The sequence below is a fragment of the Enhydra lutris genome, unplaced genomic scaffold (genome assembly GCF_002288905.1).
Source record: "Enhydra lutris kenyoni isolate GAN:26980312 unplaced genomic scaffold, ASM228890v2 scaffoldscaffold43, whole genome shotgun sequence".
NCBI lineage: Eukaryota > Metazoa > Chordata > Mammalia > Carnivora > Mustelidae > Enhydra > Enhydra lutris.
The window spans coordinates 14,628,089-14,648,097 of record NW_019154127.1 but is presented as its reverse complement, the minus strand read 5'-3'; the positions used below and the strand labels follow the sequence as shown (position 1 = coordinate 14,648,097).

The window sequence follows — 20,009 nt, the reverse complement described above, 5'->3', positions numbered from 1 at the left end:
TGGGAGCAGGAGAAAGGGCAGAGGGAGAGGGAGAGTCTGCAGCAGAGCGAGCGCGTGGGAGCAGGAGAAAGGGCAGAGGCAGAGGGAGAGTCTGCAGCAGATTTAGACTACCCGCCAGGCACGAAGCCGGACACGAGGCTCGAACTCAGGTCCCGCAGATCATGACCTGCGCTGAACCCCAGAGTCCAACACGCGCCTGATGGTCGCCCGGACACCGAGACTAATTGTTCTGAACGGCAGAAGGGCTGCCACCACATGACGCGCCGCTCAGTGCCAGTCACAGCGGATTTACGCACGCGGAATCGCCCGGCGAACGCGACTCGTTCGATCCAGCGGCTGCAGTGCCGTACCCTGTGGCGCGCTCGGTCTCCCAGGACGCCGGCCTGGAGGCGCAGCCTAGTTGGGGGTGATTTTTCTACTGAAGAGGTGGTTCCAGAATGCATGAAGGAAATATTTTAACAAACCGTTTGAATTACAGCAAGTTCCCCCCACAAACCACTATTCCTGTAGTTTTCAATATTTTCCCCAAACTAAATGTTTAATGATGAAGGGCCACGGAAAAAACAGTGGCCAGCCTAAATTTAGGGCATTTGATCAAAAGTTCTTGCAGTTTCTGCTTTTGCCTTTGTCCTCCTTCCCCATGGCTCGTGTTAAGGACATTCGGCTTCTGATGCTTAACTCGGGAACAAAGAGCAACACCGAAGCCTGAGGCAAGGGTCTGTGACAGCCGCACTGGAGACACGCGTTCCCCAGGGATGGCGCCGTGTGTCCCGGATGCACACGGGAGCACAGCAGCCCTGAAGTCGGCAGATCGCAGTGCCCTCGCGCCCAGACACAGAGCTCTGCGGGACGCGTCTCCGTAGACTCAGCAGGATGCCGTCATCTCAGATCGCAGCTCCACTCGGTTTCTTCTTCTCTTCTCGGGAGGCCCCACTGAAAACTGGCTCACCTCACTCCCTGAAGGGCCGACGGTCTCTGCCACAAAACAGCCCCAGGGTGCTGGGGCAGTGACAGCTGGGTCCTGGCCCTACCCATGGGTGGCAGGAAGGAGACGGCCAGAGAGAGGCTCCCAGGACAGCAGGCGATTCCCTCGCCAGAAGCCTCTTTAGCCCGAAGACACACTGTGTCAGGTAACTCGGAGCACACGAGGACGGCACCCTCTCAACACCCTTCATCGCAATGACGCGCCCCACGCCGGTGCGTGTGATCTTTACAGCCACGGACAACGTTTAAGTCTGGTGTCAAAAAAATACAGAGATTTTCAATGTCTTAAAACATCAAGTCGAACTGGAGGCCAAATTACCCAGGGTCGAATGCAAGGAAGTTGTTCTCCGTGTTGTCAAAAGCAGTTTCAACAGCGGCTGCCGCAGCCGTGTTCCCACAGCTTGAAGAGTAGCTTTAAGGTTAGAAAAGTTATGAATGAAGAATGGCAGCAAAGCAGAAGGCATCACAAGGCATCTGTCTCAGGAGGAAAGATCTTTAATCCCCAGAGCCACAGACGTCTAAGGCTTCATAATTATCCTCCTTAAAATATACTCCAAACGCTGGAGCTAGAATGACTTCTATCTGGGTCTTTTAAAACCTTTGCATTTAAACTAGCCCCAAATTCTACAAAAGCCAGCACAGAGAGCAGAGGCACTTCAGAAGGGCTGCTGGGAAGGAGCTGGCACCAGAGACGAGCTCCCTATGAAGCCGTCCGCCCAGAAAGCGTCTCCCTATCGCGTGCGAGGTCCTGCCCTTCCCATTCTAGAATGAAAGCGAAACGAGTTACCTTTCCTCTCAGAGCGCTTCTTCCGCCTCCGTTTACAGCGACGCCCCGCGATGCTGAAGAAGGTCCCCGTGGTCCAAGTCCTGGCAATGAGCGAGGCCATACAGACAAGCGAAACCAGCCCGGGCCGGCCCCAGCCTTGTCCCTGCCCCCGGCCACCAGGCCCGCCAAGCGGCAGCACCCGCAGCGGGCCCCCCACCGGCTCGGGGAAGCAGCCCCTCCTCCGTCCCAGGCTCATTGCTCAAACTGCAGAATTAGGGCTTCGCGGACACCACAATGCCTTCGGAGCACACCACCCAGCAGTGACGTGTGACAGTTAACCCTTGCGCGCACTCCCGGACACAACACCACGGGAAGGAGTGAAAGACATGCCGGGACTCCTTCCAGGGGAACAGGAATCCCCACAGAAACACACCAAGTCTCGCCTTAGAAAGGCTTCTGTCACCTTGAAAACAGACAGAGCTCGCACGGCAATGAGGGAAGCCACCAGGGAAGGAGCACAGTGTACAAAACACAGCTGCAGAAAGCCCGGGGCTACCACAGCACCCAGCACAGAGGCTCGGCGACCAGCCGCCGCAGGGACCCACAGAAGTGCCCGCAAAGCATGTGGGTGCCCAGAGGAGCCCCGGGTCAGGGGCCACTCTTCCTCCCTGCTGTGCCCACCAGACGGCCCACATGCTGCTGTCTCCTCCGTTGGGGAATAGCTTGTCCCCGCCGCAGGCTCAGCACCCCGGGCGGGCAGACACTGAGCCTTCACGGCATCCCTTGCACCCAGGGGACTGTGTCCAGGACCCAGCATTTAGGGCTGACACAGCACAACCCACAGCCCCAACCTCCTCCTGTCCGTCACAGACGGATCAGGCCCCAGGGGGACACTATCCCAGATCACGGCTCTGTGTCCTTGGAACAAAGGACAACGGCATCCAAGAGCCAGCAGATCAGGGCTGTCCCGGGAGGAGCCGGTGAGGAGGACATCCGTGGGAGAGCACTGGGCGAGAGGAAAGACAATGCAGTCGCCCAGGTCCTCTCTCTTGCAGAGCCAAGCCCCTGTCCAGGAACGCCCAGCACCCGTCTGCCTACGCGTTCCTCCAAGGGCGCACATGCTCGCGCAGGTCCCAGCCGACGGAGGGCACCCTCCTGAGAGAGGGGCGCTCTCCCCCACGAAGCAGTCCCTCTCCCCACGGGCGCCGAAGCCCAGACCACTCAGGGTGACCAGAATCGCCATGAGTTTCATTCTTCATAAAATTATTCATAGCATTTAACTAAATTCTCAAGTACTAAATTAAAAATCCAGCTTTCTTTAAATACTTTTGTCTTAAAAATTTGATATTGATGGTAACTTATATTATGTAACTTACTTTTAATAGATAATTGTGAAGACACTTTCTGAAAACATGAGAAAATTACAATGTTTTGGTTTGTTGTTTAGCAAAATTTGCATTTTTGACAGAAATATATTCAAATTTTATACATTTTAAACTTGATTATGTATTTTATTTTGAATCCTTTGGATCAAAGACCAGATAGTGTTTCAGACTTGGAGGCCGTATGTTTCTGCCGCTTGCAAACTCATGGAGGTGGTCATGGCCTTGGGGTTGGGACCAGGAGAGAAGCTTCTGGCAAAGGCTTCCCCCACGCAAGGCGCAGATTCTTCGGCAAAGCAGAGAACTCTCGGCTTGGGAGCTGGGTCTGGGAGGGAGGGGGGCACGGAGACACGGCATGGTGGAGGGCCGGCCTCCAGGCCAGCCGCACTCAGGGAGCAGGGGAAGGTCCGGGACAGAGAGGAGCCGCGGGAAGGAAGCCGGGGCGGGACGAGGAAAGGTCAGCCTGCAATCTGGCGAGGGGAGCAGGCGTGGGGCCCTGGGACGTCGGGTCTGGGCACGGTCTGTGTCCATGCCCAGACGGCTCCCGTGACGAGTGTGCAGGCCCAGTGCACGGGCAGGAGTGCTGGGGTCCGATGCCCACCAGGCCGGGATGTGCCCCTCCCCTGCGGCTCTGCATTTCTCATGCCCGCCAAGACCTGGCCCGAGATACCCACGACCGCTTGTTGTGGTACAAGATCCAACAGCCGGCCTCTCTCCAGCCGGACGCCGCAGGCTTCACTGCGTCCTGCGACGGCTTGCCTTGGAGGAAGCCCCCGCCGGCACCGTGCACCCGGCCGGCCGTCCTGCCACCCGGGACTTGGGGGCTCGGAGCCTCTGCTGAGTTCCGATGCAGTCTATCCCCGACGGAGGAATCCTAAGGCAACCCAGGGGATGAGGACCAAGAAACCACGGAGGAAACCACGAAAAGGAAAGGAAAACAAAGCACGAAAAGGAAAATGTAAACATTCTTCAGTTATTTTAAATAAGAAACAAGAAAATTTCTTTGGACCTATTTTAAAATATGAAGTTACTTACTGTATTTAAAATCTGTTTGGGTATTTTTTCCACGAGTTTCTTTGTTAATTACTCCCTTGCCACGCACCAGAACCAGTTAGGTGCCTGACCCTGAAAATGGTCGCGCGCCGTGAGTAACTGGGCTGCAGACGCCAAGGACGAGCCAGAGCACACTAGCGCAGGTGGGTCTACACAGCTACGGGCACTGGCCCCAGGGTCTCCTGATGGAGCTGAACCAAGGAAGCAAGATTTGAGAACAGAGCCGGAACTTCTGGAGCCCTCTGACCCACGAGAAAGAGCTCAGCACTCTCAGAGTCTTGGAGAGTCCGGATGGAATCAAACACAGACTGTTTTTATCAAAGGGAAGTGGTAAGGAGCTGTCTGGACACGAGATCCCTTAGGACGAGACCATCTGGGGAAACAGTGCTCAAAGAAGTCAGGTAAAACAGGGAGTGTGTCCCCAGCTATCAGAGACACTCCCATTTTCAATGTTTTCTCTTTCTGCATCAGGGTTTTCACTGGGATCTGCCCCACCCCCCCACCGCCGTGGGGGGCCCACCCTGGCCCAGGCACAGGCACAGGCCTGGTGAGGCCACCTCAGGGCCAAACAAACCGGCACAGGCTTCCTCTCCGCGTCCTGGAAAGGAGAAAATTTTAACTTCTCCATCTCCCGTCACAACCCTGACCTAAAGGAGACAAAAATGTTTCACATCACGACACACCACAATTCATAGAAAGTATATTCATAGAAAGCAAAACTTGCAAAGCGAAAAGCTTGCCTACGCTCCTAGATCTAAAGTTCCCAGAGCATGAATCAGGGCGATCTGCAACCGTAAGCCGGGACGTCGGGGGCTGGCGCGAGAGGCCGGCTGTCCTGACCCGAATGCCCCCCCGCAAGCACGCGGCCAGCAGGGCGTACAGGCCCAATGGCGGAACTGCCAAAAACCTAGCCCGTGGGCCGCTTCTCGGGCCCCAGCAAGTGGAAACACACCAAACAAAGCCCAGGAGATCTGCCGTCATTACACGTGAATTTGGAAATGAGAGTTGACGCGATGAAAGACACCGTGGTGGGTTTGCCGGGAGACCCTCTGCTGGTACCATCTGGATGTCTGGACGTCTGTGTGTCCTGGTGCCCTGGGTCAGGGGTGCCGTGTTGTCAGTGGGGCTGCTGTTCTACCCGCTGTCTCAGAGGCTGTATTTGTCTTGTCGGCACACATTCGTCATGGGGAAAGTCATATCTCCTATATCTTCTGTCTCTTGATGCTCTAGCATATGGGAGTCTTTCGGACGCAGGGAGAGACCGCCCCCCGCCCACCAGGGCTCAGCCAGGACTGCATCCTTCCTATGCACACGACCCCCTCACTTGTAACTGCCACGTCAAGCCAGGGTTGCCCTTGCCCTAAATCATTCCAGGGTCAGGTACCAGGCAACTAGACCACGCAGAGCCCAGACCCTACCATAGTTCTTCAAACCGCCGGTCGTAAGCGGTCTCTGTGCCCTGCCCTGCCCTTCCTGTGGAAACCCCAAGAAGGCTCTGGCCTACCTAGGCCTTCCCCTCGCTCCTTTCTGCCTCCAGACCAAGATCAATGCTCCCCATATGGCCCTGCATGGCGCGGCCCCTCCTCCAGGAAAACGTGAGTAGTAAAATCTTTCGATGGCACTGGCCTCGCTCCCCATGATGTCATAAACTACCCTCCCGTGGGGACAAGCGGGACAGCAGTACCATTCTCGAGACCAGCATGGTTGGACAATACCAAGTCTGCTTCATTTCCTTCTAAAGGGCACATACAGGCTATAAAATGAAAGGCCAGCTGGCCCCCTGACCACCGCCCTGCACGGCCTTCTCCCGTACCCGCTCTGCACGCTCACGACACGCTCGACGAGACGGCAGTCACCCATAGTCTCCCCCCGCCCCACGCACTCATCACGGTTCCCTCCTCACAGGACACAACCCAGCGCACAGCAGAGCTTCCTGCAGTGACAAGTGCTGTGTTTTCTGCTTTCCTGAAAGTCAGAGAAGCCGAGAATCCACGAGCATGACCAGGCCCACAGTGCCCCAGCCTCGGGGGCCTGCACCGCTGCCCGAGAACAAGTCCCATTGGGACACTCCCAGAGTCGACGTGAGGTCCTGGCTCTGCGCCTCTCAGTTGTTTCTTCCTTCTTCCTGATTCTTTCTACCTTTAGGATCACTTTAAAAAAGCATAAAAATAGAATCCTGCATGCATGAGAATCAAGAAGTTCACAGCAGAACCGCAGTGACTCAGTGCCCCAGATACGGTCTCTGCGACGACGGAGCTGACAGTTCCTAATTTAAAGAGAGACTTTGAAGATCTTTTCTGCAACTGTAAAAGTACATCCATTTCTTTTTTTTTTAATTTAATTTAATTTTTGTGTGTGTTCCAAGATTGTGTATGCCGCACACCCAGTGCTCCATGCAATCCTCGCCCTCCTTGATACCCACCACCAGGCTCACCCAGCTCCCCACTCCCCTCCCCTCCAAAACCCTCAGTTAGTTCCTCAGGGTCCACAGTCTGTTGTGGTTCATCTCCCCCTCCGATTTCTCCCAACTCCCTTCTCCTCTCCATCTCCCATGTCCTCCATGCTATTCCTCATGCCCCACAAGTACATCCATTTCTGACTTCAGCTGCCACATCTTTGCGAGTTAACAGTACTGAATTCTAGGAGAATGTCATAAATAGCCCTACACCATGTAGCATCTGACGTTCCTGGTGCCTCATTAATTTTATTTTTGTCCACGTCCTCAGAGTAAAGACTCTGAAATTTAATGTTCCTAGAACATTAATTTACGAAAAAAAACTCTTTAACAACTATTTTTCTCTTATAAGAAAAAAAGGAGTTGATTCCATTAGAACTCTAAAGTCTGTGAAATGAGTCTGTTATTACCACATAGAATCAACACATGGGAAATTGTAGCACTACTTAATATTAAAGTGCCTCAGAACGATCTGTTAGCGTGAAAACAGCAAATATCCATTCCTTCAACTAACAGCACTGGCTAAGTGAGGGCCAGGCCTGAGCAGGTGCTGGCGACACACCAGGGAACAAAAGCAGCTTCTGCTCGCAGAGGGAAGAGAGACAGGCGACAAGGGGCCCCACAAGCCATCGACTGGCCTCGTATGTCAGAGGGGGTAGGTGTTACCCCGGAAGGTGACTGGCGCAGGAGGGCAACGGTCTCTCCCGGTCTTGAGGACAACAGCAGGGAAGCACATACGTGACGGCCCGAGGAACCGGGAGGAGGCACCTGGAAGACGGTGTCGAGGAACACAGACAAAGGCTCTGTGGCAGCAGCGGGCACAGCCCAGGAACAGCCAGGAGGCCAGGCCGGCAGAGGTGAAAACCAGGAGGTCCAAAGGCCGCTCCGGGGACTCTGGGCCAGTGCAGGGACCTGGCAGTCCCTCTGCCCAGGAGCTTTGGCCTGGTCCTAGCCTCTGGCCACTGGTGAAGAACAGATGCGGGGCGAGGGCTAACGCGGGGGGTCCTGTCAGGAGACCGGTGCGGACACACCCGATGGCTCAGGGCACGTGATGGCAGAGGCAAGAAATAACCAACCCGGACACATGCTAAGGGATAGCAGACAGGTGGCCTAGAAGGGAACAGAAGACACAGGATGGCCAGGGCTTGTGGCCCGAGAGTCTGGAGAGATGGGAAGACTTCGGGTGGGGTGAAGAAGCAGGGGTCCGGTTTGCTGTCTGAATCAGAGACAACGCGGAAGGAAGAGACGGTGGGCAGACCCAGGGTCCGAGGCCGACAGAAGTGCCCGCGGCTGACACGCCAGGTCGCGAGTATAGAGAGAGCCCAGGAGAAGCCAGGACTGGGCCACGAAGGCACCACTGATGGCAGTGACGGGACGGGAAGGATGGGCAGAAGCTTGCAAGGGAGCTGCCACTAAGGCACAGTGTGGAGGACAAGTTTACCAGGAACTGTCACCTCCCAGATACCACACACGGGTCAGCTCACTTATACCTCACAAATGCCAGCCTCTGAACTGCCTGCGCAAGGGGCAGCCTAGAAACGGCCACCATGTGTTTTACAGCCGTCAAGGTTGTCACTCAAGTCTTCGAATGGAGCTGTGCAGTGCACAGTCCATACAGCTGTACAGTGTGACCATGATAATAGCCCAGCAGTAACCAGCACAAAGCCCAAAGCAAGTCTGTCTGGTCCAAGGCCCACCCTACCTCCAGCTAGCCAGGGAACCTTGGGCAAGTTCTTACCCTCCTGGTTCCTCAGACTCCTCAGTACAACACAGAAGGCAGTGATGGGACCCGCCCCAGGCTCGCTGGGGGGTCAAGAGAAGATGGTGCAGGACACGGTGCCCAGCTGGGCTCTGGCCGCTATCGTTCCATCAGCACTGCAGCTTTATAAAAAGGAGCCCTTCGGCCACAGGGCAGAGCAGCTCACCCAAGGTCACACACACCGTGTAAGCAGCAGAACACGGTTCAGAATCCAGGACACTTGGAACCCGGGGCCCAAGCTCTTCACTCCAGTGCCGCCCAGTTAAAGCAAAAACATGACTGCTCGATTCTACTTCTTTACATGTTACGATTCCTCACAACTTTAAGTCAAAATAACACATACATATTTCTTTAAATTAACACATCTTGATTTCCTATATGAAAATGGGTTCAAACAGATGGAGATAAGTATAGTTTACGTCTGCTCACAAAATTCCTCCGCTCAATTAAGATCGTAAATTCAATTAAGCTTTTTCCATTTTCTTTTACAGTAACTCTATCAAGGAATTTTAAATTAAAATCAGAACATACATTTCTCAAATAAGTACAGCAGATGTTGGATTTGGCAGGGGGGAAAAAGGCACTTAAATTGAAGGCCCTAAAATTAGCTCCCGAAGCCTAAAGCAACCTAGAGCTAAGGAAGCAGCCATGGTTGGTGGCCCGTGGGTGGGCCAGGTGGCCCGTGGACGGATGCTGGCGACAGGAACTCCCATCCAGTAGGCCCAGGGCTGCCAGGGAGAGCTCTGAACCCGTGCTACATGCCGTAGAAAACTCAGAAAGAAATGCTATGATGAGTCTAAACATAGATCTGAGACTAAACTGGCACAGTCCACGGGTAGCCACGGTTAAACAGGTATTTCTTTAAAGATGAGTTTTTGAAGCAGCCTTTTAAAATAACGCTTATTATTACCGAACATGAAAAAACAAAATAAAACACAAACCTCTTGAAATATAAAGTAGAACTGGTTGGTCCTTCAAAGAAGACAAAGTGACTTTACTCAACCTGGGGTAGAAAACCTCTGGCCAACCTCGTGTCTTTGCGGGTGACGTCGGGCTGCTTCTAACTTGGACACGTATGGAGAAAGGAAGCAGCACAAGCCTCAGGACGAACAAGAAACGTGCGACAGGGACAAGTGTTAGGTCTGACTGAAAACTCAAACGAGAGTAGACGGAGAAGAAAACCGTAACGAGGGGATCAGAGACACGATGGCCTGGACCCACGGAGCGCAGAGCCAAAGCCTCTCTGCAGTGCACGTCAGACACACACGTCCACAAACCATTCTTATCTTACTAAAACCGGCAACCCGTCAGCACAACTAAAAACAAGACAACCAGCCCCAAAATGGACACGCTTAGCCTGAGCCCCAGGTCACCAAACTGAGATGTCACCTAATCCTATCTACGGCCTCGCCCAGAAGCGGGAGCCCGGCGTCCGTCAGGAGTCACCGGGCGGGCACCAGCGAGGTCATCTGTCCGGCTGGCCCCGCGGTCCCCTGAAGGGGTGTGGCCTTGCCCAAGCAGCCCGTGCTCTCCTGGGTTGGCGTCCTTGTCCCACTCCTCCTGCCCAGACGGTCTCTCGTCTGTGCGGCTCCCTGGCTCCCGGGGCTCCTTCAGGGGTCACTGGACGAAGCCATCAGACCTTCGAAACGGACTCTGCTGGGTTTTGCCGCCACACATGCAGAGCTTGGGGGTATAAGCTTTTTTGCCTTTTATCTTGCCTATTCTAAAATAGTAAAATCACAACCTTTATGTTACATGTAAACTGTACAAAGTGTGATTTTCTAAATACTGGAAGAGATGTATGAAATTGTGTCTTCCAGGCCCCTCCACAGACTCACTTAATTATTGTTAAATTTATAAGTGATAAAATCTAATTTACGAATCCTACCACTCACTGAACCAAATCAGTTACAAATGCTCCATACCCTGACCTCCTGGGTTCTCTAAAACGGTCCTAATAAAGCCATTAAGCAGAATCTTTTTGGAAGGAGCCCAGCATCGGGGTTCACAGAGGAAATGCCTGGAAAACCGGGGATCAGGCGGCAGCTCGGCGTCCCGGCGCGGTCCCACAGCACCGCCTAGTGGTGAGTCGTCGGCTCGCAGGGCCGGCGACTCCAGGGGTCACAGGAGCCCGCGCTGCGGCCCGGGATGCCCGCTCAGACCAGGCCCCGCTGGGGCCATGAACAACCAAGACCCCCGGGGGGCGGGGCCCATGTCTTGGCTGGGGCGGGGGCTGTGCTAACCACACACAGTTGTCAGAACACAGCAAACTGCGCTTCAAACAGGTGATTTTTGTCCTATGTAAATCATACCTCAGTTAGTGCAGCTTAAGAACACAGAAACCCGGCCTCGGTTCGCGGTAAGACAGAAAGCCCGCAGACTTCAGGAAGGAGGAAGGAACGTATTCCAGCAAACCGAACAAGCCGGACAAGGCTGAGAGTAACGGAGCGTGCGGCTCCTCACCCGACGAGGAAACGCCCCGAGCTCCAAGGGCAGCCACGCCCAGACCGGCCCCCGAGTGCCCGTGGCCGCCGCGGCACCCCCGCCACCCCCGGCGCACAGACCAGGAGACTGGGCGGGAAAGCTGAGCAGGGGGCCTGGGGACGCAGGGCTGCCACGGGAAGGGCCACGCTCTTGCCCGCTTTGTTCCACGAGCCACAGCGACACGAGCTTCAGGAAAAGGAAACGTGCACCAGAAAGGCACAATCGATCCAATTATAAGGTAAGTTCAAGTGTGGCACGACAGTCCCCCATGAGCAGAGCGAGCTAAAAGAGGAGTCACTTTAACATTTTGCTGTGTGCACACGGCAGCGAGGGCACGGGGATGACAGAGAAGGAAGTACGATCACACACATTTTACTTGACTCTAAAAACATTTACTCCTCGTGATAATATAAACACTACTTACGAATTGGAAACGGACTGACGCATGGCGACAGAACAGAAAATAAAGGTTTCTGCTTTGATTATGTAAAAGAAGGAAAGCGGGAGGGACCCAGACCTGCAGAGTGAGAAGGAGGTGACGGGCAGGGCAGGTGTCCGCACGGGCCTGACGCAGCGGGCCACTGGGAGGCAGTCTGAGCCCCAGGGTTAAGAACCGCTTCCTCGGACAAGCAGTACAAGAGCATGGCTGCCAGTCTGGGCTGCCTGGCCTCGTGCTCCCCACCTTCACCAGGGGTGCTACAAGAGTCCGACACTCATGTTCTCAGGGTCCCTTGGACAACAGCTGGCCACAGGACACAGTGCTAGACAATGAGCTATAAATGAAAGTATGGTGGAGGTTTCTGGAATGCCCTGATGAAAAGGACAGACATGGGCCATGCTTGCCTGACCGTTCCCAGTTATTGCTGCATTGACTACAAATGTGATGGCTGGAGCTTCAGCAGCCACAGTGCACCATGAGAGAAGGGTTAGGAGAACCAGTGAGACACAGATCCAGACCTCTGACACGGCTGCGCTATCAACCAACTCTAGCAAAAACCTGCCTTTGCATTCTTTACTATGAAGTAAAGGAATAAATCCCCACTCTGAAAGATACTGTAGGTCATGCATTCTGGGACTTTCAGCCAAAAGCATTCCCAAATAACACAACAAAGAAGGGCAAAAAAAAGTGTGACGTGAGCTCAAGCTGCTGGTATCTGAACTGAACGTCAACAGATAACGTCTAAAATATATAAATCACAAACCAGCCAAGTTATTATTTAGAAACGAAAGTACGGCAGGGACTGCCGTCTTCATCCCAACATCCACTCCCTCCTTCCTCTGAGGCAGAGCACCCACGTGGTGCGTCACTAAGAATGACACTCCCAGCCCCCTGTGACCGGTCGTGGTCATGGGACTGAAGTCATGTCTGCTGGGATGAGCACAGAAGTGTCACGTGGAGGCCTCTGGGAACCTCCTCGAGAAGGCATCCACGCATGCTTTGTCGCAGTAGGGGAGCAGCCGGTGAGCTCACGTGTGACAGGCCACACACAGAGCTGAGTCGGGCCTGGACAGCTAGGACCTCATTCCAGCCCGTGTGCCTGAGACCACTGCTGTGCGGGGCAGCCTTCTCTCCTGGGGAGCCCCTTGCACTGTGGCTCTGTCATGGGCAGCAGGTCCTAACACTGACCAACCCCGAAGTATAAATATCTACAACTTTTTAAAAACATCAGAGGAAAGCGAAGGCTATGGATGGCCGATTTTCATCAAAAGCCTGAATTAGGTGACCTGCCTATGAAGGCATCACTTGGATAAAAACTGATACAACACACACCTGGCGTCGGCCCTGCGGGACAGGCATCCACCCAGGCCCTGCCCTGCCCTTCCACACTCTTACCCTCTCCCTCCACTCTACTCCCCCCACCACGCCCCCTCCCACAGTCAGAGACGCACTGTGTGGCTGGAGTCCCCCCACCAGCCCCTGCTCAGCAGCACCCCTGCCCAGTGCTCCCGTCCCACAGAAAACAGCACTGTACCGTTCCGGTGGGTTCTGCCGCAGCCCAGGAAGCTCCCGCTGCCTGGACAAGCCACCTCCCTCTTGCCCCCACTTTTGTCACAGCAGCAGCAGATACCACTGTCCCACTAGGTCCCGGCCCCCTCCCAGGCCTCCAAAGCAGCTCTGCAGTGGGCGCGAGACCCCTGCCCCTCCTCCAGATGCCCAGAAGGGAAGCCACCCTCGGTCCTCCCATGCTCTGGCCCCCAGATCCCAGAACCCGGAGGGAGGCCCGGGGCGCCGGCTTTCTCCGCCGCAGCAGCAGTGGGGGCGCCCGGCACCTGCTGGAACCTGCCCGTGGGCGTGGGTCTGGCAAGGGGCCCAGAGCCCATCCGCTCGCCTTCCCTTCGTTCAGGGTGACGCGGCCCACAGGGCGCGGGGGTTCCTGCCAGCGCCGCCCTGGGAAGAGCCTCCACAGAAAGCAGCGGGAAAGCGCGGGGGGTACCGGACCTTCCCGCGCCCACAAGTGCGCGTCCGCCGAGCTTCCACGGAATGTGCCTGGACGCGAGTCCCCAGCAGCCGCGGCCGGAGCTCCGCAGCAGGAAAACCGCCCCCAGCTCCGCGCTGCTGCGGCGCCCGGGGTGTCGGCCGGCGGGGCCCGGGGTGTGGGCCGGCGGGGCCCGGGGTGTGGGCCGGCGGCGCCCGGGGTGTCGGCCGGCGGGGCCCGGGGTGTCGGCGCGGCAGCGCGGGCGAGCGAACTCCGGCTGTCCGTGTCCCGCTTCTGCGGTTCGTCGTGTACGTCTCTGTCCGTCAGGAAGCGAGTCCACAGCACAGAAACTGGGGATACCACTGCTTTTTAGGAATTTCTCACACTTGATGCTGTTTGAACCGAGTTTTCCTCAGTTTTCCATTTTCCGGACGGAAAACGATCCCAAACCACCGGGTTGCTCCCGCGGCCCCAGCGGGCGGCCGCCTCCCCGGGGCCTGCGGCTGCCCAGGGCTCTGCGCTCAGACACGACCCCCGAGAGGCCGCCAGCCTACCCCGGGCGCCCCTGCCCAGCGCCGCCGCTCCCAGCAGGCGTCGGGCCCGGCCGTGCAGCCCGCACCCCGCCGTCCCAAGGGCCGTGGCCGCAGCCGCCCGCACATGTCCCGGCCCGCGAGCCGCCCCGCACCGGCCGCAGCTCTGCCTCCCCGGCGCCCCCAGCCACTGCGGGCGGCCTGGCTCCACCCGGCCCGGCGCGGCCGCACCACGCAGGCCGGCCCTCGAGCGCTGCCCCGCGGTGAGCCGCGCTGCCCGCCCCGTGCCCGGCGGCCGGTGCTCCGCTAGGACAGGCGGGGAGCGGGAGCGGCCGCGGCCTCCACAACACGCCGCCGCCTCGGCGCCCGCGCTCGGCTCCCTCCACGCTCTGCCCCCAGGGGCTCCCGTCGGCCTCCCCGAGCCCCTGCTCCCCGCAGCCTCCGCCCCCTCCGCCTCCCCAGGCGCGGCGCTCAGCTTCCCGCCCGCCAGGCACCCGGGCTCCGGCCACGTCCCGCTGCGGTCGTCCTGGGGCGCACGAGCGCCGGCGGCGGGGAGCGCGGCCGAGGAAGCCCGGCGGCCCCAGCAGCGGCCCCGGCTCATGTCCACAGACGGTCGCTGGCGCGTCCCGCCCCTGCCCGCTCGCTCGGTCGCCCCCGGAGCCACGGGCCCGCCCCCCCACGCAGACCCCTGCCCCGCGTCCCGGCGCACGGTGGCCGCCTGTAGGCCGCCGCCGGCCCGTGCGGACAGATGCTGCCGCCCTCCCCACCTTCCCAAGCCGCCGCGGGGCTCCGACTCCCGCAAGCCGGCCCTGCTCGCCCCGGGAACGAGCGCGACTTACGGGCTCATCGGCCGCCCCGACGGCATCTTCGTGGAGACCCGCGAGTGTCCCGCGCCCGACTCCGCCGCGCGGCCCTGCCTCTCTGACCCGCCGGCCGCTCTGCATGTCGGACCCTGGAACAGCCGGGCCTCGGCCCACTGGGCAACCCACCAGGCACACGCCGCTGGGGACACGTGCCCCGGGCAGTACATGCGCGTCAGGCTCCCGTCCCCCAGGTGTCCGGTATCCGTCCTGTCAGGGGCGCGACTCCACCAGGTACGCGTCCCCCTCGGGTGCAGGCAAAGCAACTTCTCTCCACACTCTGTGTGGGACCAGCGACCCACCCCTCCCCGCCTTTCCTCTCCTCACCCCTCTCCCTCCCCATCTACACCCTGGACAATCCCCTCCCCTTGACAGGGGTGGGGCCCCGGGTGTGACGGCCACACTTCGATATAAAGCAAAGGGGAAGGGGTTTTAGAGACAAAATCACGGTCCCCCTTCAGCTGCCTCTAAGCCCCGGGGGGGCGGCCCCGAAGGCCGGAGAAGACAGCTACAGCAGGCAGAGGACACAGCCGCGCCACCTGGATGCGGAGCAGGGGGTGGGGAGGGACACGGGGGGGGGGGGGGGGGCCCACAGCGGGGCTCCCTCGGACCCGCCGGGCTCCAAGCACCGAGTGGGATCCGCCTGCGGCCCACGAGCTCGGCAAGATGCCGCAGACGGAGGACGTGGCGGCCCGGGAGCCCCTGTGCTGGACCCCGCTGGCCTGTGTCCTGTAAACGGCGATCACGAGGTCCCAGTGACTCGGGACACGGCAACAGAATGCCCGTCCCCAGATGCCTCGACCGCAGACACCTCAAGGGACGCGCCTGGGGCCACACCCCTGAGCAGAGGCCGAGGCCGCCATGCAGTCCTACGGGGCCGCAAGGCGGGACCGGAGGCCGGGGCGCCCGGGGATCCCTTGTCTACACAGACAAGGGCGCACAACTGGGGGGTGACGGGGTGTGCAGGGACCTCTCTGTGCCGCCCTCTGCGGGCACTCTCGTCCAACCTCGGTCTTCTCGGGGGCCCAGGAGCCTCGCTGCCCGCGCGTCCGACGGCGCCTCCCACCGGCCGAAGCAACGTCCCACTAGCTTCACGCGCCCGAGCAGGGCTGGCGGTTGCCCACCAAGCGCCCCGCCTCTCCCGGGACCGCGCCGCACCAGGCAGCCGCGCCAGCCTCTGTCCGGAGCACCTGCCCCGGGGCGCGGGTTCCCCACGGGCCTTCCCGGACGCGGGAAGCTCGGCTCCATCTGCAGGGCCATCACGCCCCGGGGAAGCAGCTCTGCCTCCCGTCCCATGCCAAGGGCGGGCCATGGCGCCCCGCACAGGCCATCCAAGCTGAGGCCGCGACTGGCGATGCAGAACTTCACCCCAGCGGGCTGCGTCCATTCCGGCTCCCCAGTTCCACCGCACAAGAGCCCACAAGCGCTGGTGGCGCGGCTGGAAAAGCATCCCGAGGCCAGAACTCTGGGTGGGACGCGTCTCCCACCGCAGCCGCTGCCCTGGGTCTGAGCTCGCAGTGCCACAGAGACACCAACACCTTGTCCGGCGAAGGTCCGTGAGCCAGGCTGGACCCACAGAGACACCTTCTCGGGGACAGTGACCAATGCCAGAAAAACAGAGAATCACAGCTCATTCACAGGCAGACTCTGTCCGGGAAAGTTCAGGAACGCTTCTAAACGGAGGCGTCTTCTGTGCCCAACAGTTCCTCAACTGCGAGACCACTTTAAAGGAAAAAAGGTCGAGCTGTTGCCATGATCCATAAAGATCCAAAGCTTGGGGCGCCTGGGTAGCTCACTGGGTTGGGCCGCTGCCTTCGGCTGGGGTCATGGTCCTGGGGTCCTGGGATCGAGTACCAGGTTGGGCTCTCTGCTCAGCAGGGAGCCTGCCTCCCCCCCCCACCCTGCCTCTCTGCCCACTTGTGATCTTTGTCTGTCAAATAAATGTACAAAATCTTAAAGAAAAAAATCTAAAGCTTGGTGCCACTGCAGCGTTAACCTTCACCACAACAGCCCTCGTTGGTGGGACAGGCCACCTGGATTACTGTCACGTGGACACCCGTGTCACTCGCTCCCCGGGAGCCCACTGCCGCCTCCACCGTGAGCTGGAGACACAGCGCAGGAGGCCCCGTGGGACAGCCGTCCAGGATACCACCTGGTACTGCTGCTGACTCTGGGCCCAAGGCTCCTAGGGAACACCCTCCCTGCTGGCCGCTCACCACCGTGCTGGGTGCTTCTGGCGCTCTGCAGGCAAAGGTGCCACGGGGACACACAGGACAGTCCCAGAAACAGAGAAGCCTCCTGCAAGGAAACACTGACGCGGTGGGGAAGGCAGCCCCCCAGCACCCAGCCCCCAGCCCAGACCCCCACTGGGTCTTTCATGGAAGCACAAGGCGTTTCTCTGGTCTTTGCACACCTGACCGTGCAAACACGGAACTGCCACATGGGGACAGGGAAGAGCGGGCCAGCGTCCTTTGGAACTGCCCCGGGCTGCAAGCGTAGCCGGAGGTGAGCCAGTAGCCGCGGGTGCCAGCACCACAGGGCACGCCTCGGTGTCCCCGGCCAGCGGCCGCACCTGAGTACCGGGTGCTGCGTACTGGATGACTCAAGGGGCCTGTATTATGCGCTCGTAATTTCTCTTTTACTAGGTGTGGGCACTACATGCCTGTTTAAAATTGTATGGTGAGAACGATACAAAGTAGCGCCTTCTGTCATCCTCACTCAGAGTACCACGGGGGAGTTCATAAATATTTGTTCCAGAAAAGTGTCCGGGTGTGGTGGTGATGAGAAGCACAAGCGTCGTGGCTCCCCGGCCCCTCTCGTGGGGGAGCCCCCGGGGAGACACTGCAGGGGTCCTCAGGCGCAACCCCAGCTGCCCCAACCGCGGCAGACACTCACGTGTAAGACACAAGAAACAGGGCGCCTGGGGGGCTCCGTCAGTCGAGCGTCTGCCTGCAGCTCAGGTCATGATCCCGGGGTCCTGGGGTCGAGCCCCCGTGGTCGTGGTCGGGCTCCCTGCTCAGCGGGAAGCCTGCTTCTCCCTCTCCCTCTGCACCCCACCTGCCTGCTTGTGCGCTCTCTCTGCCAAATAAATAAATAAAATCTTCTAAAATTTTTAGAAAAGAAGATACAAGAAACAACGCCATCTCTTCGAGGAAGCAAAAGCCGCGAGCACACGTGGAGCTAAATGAAGCCGCGCGCTGCGGGGCCGCCGGCCCCCGGGCTTCTCGGGAAGCCGCAGGGCCTGGTGGGCTCTTGGGCAGCAGCACACCCAGGCAAAGGCTCCGGCCGGCCAGAAGCTTTCGGGCTTACTTTTCTTCCCAAACCACCCTGGAAAAGGAAAGGTGTCATACATCAGACTACGTGTTGCCAAAATTAGCTTTCATTTTGTGGGAGAAATACGACGTCTCTGCTCTGCAGCTGGAACAGCCACGGAGGAGCGCCCGTGGAAGGAGGCTCCGAGTCGCTGTGCTGGCCACTGCTCGGCCCCTCACTCTGCAGCACGTGCTCCGCAGCCCTCCTTCAGGCCTCGGTATTGCTCCTATGCCTTTAAGGACAATTTATTTCTACGGAGGATCACGAATAATTCACTTCCCCAGTGCACACTTCATGGGACAGAAACACTTGCCGTTTGGCTACGGGGCACAGAGACTGCGGCGCTCGCTGCCTCGGCGCGACATGCAGGTTGTCACCAACTGCACGGCCCCCAGCGACACGGACAGACGGTGTTTCCCGCAGACTCAGCCGCTCGGCGACACTCACCACCTGTCCACACCCTCTAGCTACAGGGACGCTGATTTCATGCCACTAATCGGCTAACAGAAGAGCTGGGGCGGAAGGCGCCCCCCACCGGCACGGCAGAAGGAAATAACCAGAACTACACCCCTCCACGCTCTCAGGGCTCTTGGGCCAGAAGGGGCGGGGTGGGGCCTGCGGTTAGAGAGCAAACCTTCCCTTCCAGGTCTCCCTGGGAGCTCGTCGCCTCACGCTCCCGACACATCGGACTCTGAAAAGACCAGCAGACGTGATGCACCTGCCCTGCCCCGAGACGGCGAGCACCCCCTGCCCACCGTGAGCTCAGCGCCCGCCCCTGCGGCAGGCGCCCGAGTCCCCGGCCGCCTGTCAACCTCTGCGGAACGGGGGAGCCAGCACGGGCGTCCAGCGGCCCTCCACGGACGACTTCCTCGTGCTTCTTCCCCACGACAAGTCCTCTTGGATGTTGAAAACCAACTTCCTCGAATTAGTCACTCCACAGCGGCAAATTAATCTTAGGATTAATGTCATCAGGACTTTAAATTTGCCTCAATTTCTCTCAAAAGCAGATGCTGAATCACGTAATAGTTACCAAACAAGTAAGTACTAAATAAATTTTCCTTTAATCACCTCAAAGGAACTAACATACAATGAAAAGCTTCCAGCAAGTGTAACTCAGGGCTGGGCAGGAGGCAAGGCGGCACCCAGTGGAGCCGGAAGCCAGGGCCGCTCTTGGCCACACGGCCACGGGGGGGCAGCAGCGCACCGACCCCGAGCCGCGCGGGGACCTGCAAGGAGTCTGGACCCTGGATGACAAGACCAGCCCAGCAATCTGGGCTGGAAGTTACTAAGAAAACACACTTGAAGAGGCAAATAGCCTTAATTCATCAGTTCACGTCAAGCAAAAGGTGTTTTTTAGTCCATCAGACGTCAGCAGGATTTTGCAAGTTTGTACCTTACCTTTAGATGTGTGTAGCGTCTGTGTTTGCTCGGACCCTGGGCAGAGCGGCCCGGGTGCACGCGGGGCCAAGGGACCCGTCTCTTTCAGTCACTCCCGGAGCTCGCCATGCCCGGCTGGAGAGACTTCACTCTGTGCAAGAGAAAGACCCAATCACTTCGCCTGCTCGACACTTCAGATGAGAATTCTAATAATAAACACTGTTAATTAAAAGTCCTTATTCTAAATAGAAGCTTGAGTCATTTTTGGTGTCCTCTGCGCGTTCCCACAGCAGGTGCACAGTCATGAGCCTCACCTCCACCCTGACGCTCGCGAGAGGCAGGTGCACACACCCGCGCTGGCCGCGTCCGGATGCAAGCACGTGCCAACCCACAAGCTGCGGAGGGAGGCCTCCGGGGAAACCCCCTGGGCACCCGTCATCTTCGGGAAGATAAAAGGCCACATGCACACACGTGGCACGCACCCAAGCATGCGTACAGACAGCAGAAACGCACGGACGCAGGTCTCCCCTGCCCTCCCCACCCGGGCTTGGAAGACACAGGCCACGCGTGTGTCTGCAGACAGAGCGTGTGAAATGTCGCCACGCCACTTCCTCTCGACACAGATGTGTT

The 20,009-nt window shown here is 58.3% G+C and overlaps 1 protein-coding gene across 1 annotated transcript in view; it reads right to left on the bottom strand.

The window, feature by feature from the left end:
- The window catches only part of LOC111155812 (adenosine deaminase, RNA specific B1), a 73,738-nt gene extending 54,274 nt beyond the window's left edge, over nt 1-19,464 (bottom strand). Inside the window, exon 1 of the mRNA XM_022516222.1 lies at nt 19,401-19,464. The gene's annotated coding sequence lies outside the window, so the exon portion shown is untranslated. The remainder of the gene's footprint in view (nt 1-19,400) is intronic.
- Nucleotides 19,465-20,009: the final 545 nt, after the last annotated feature.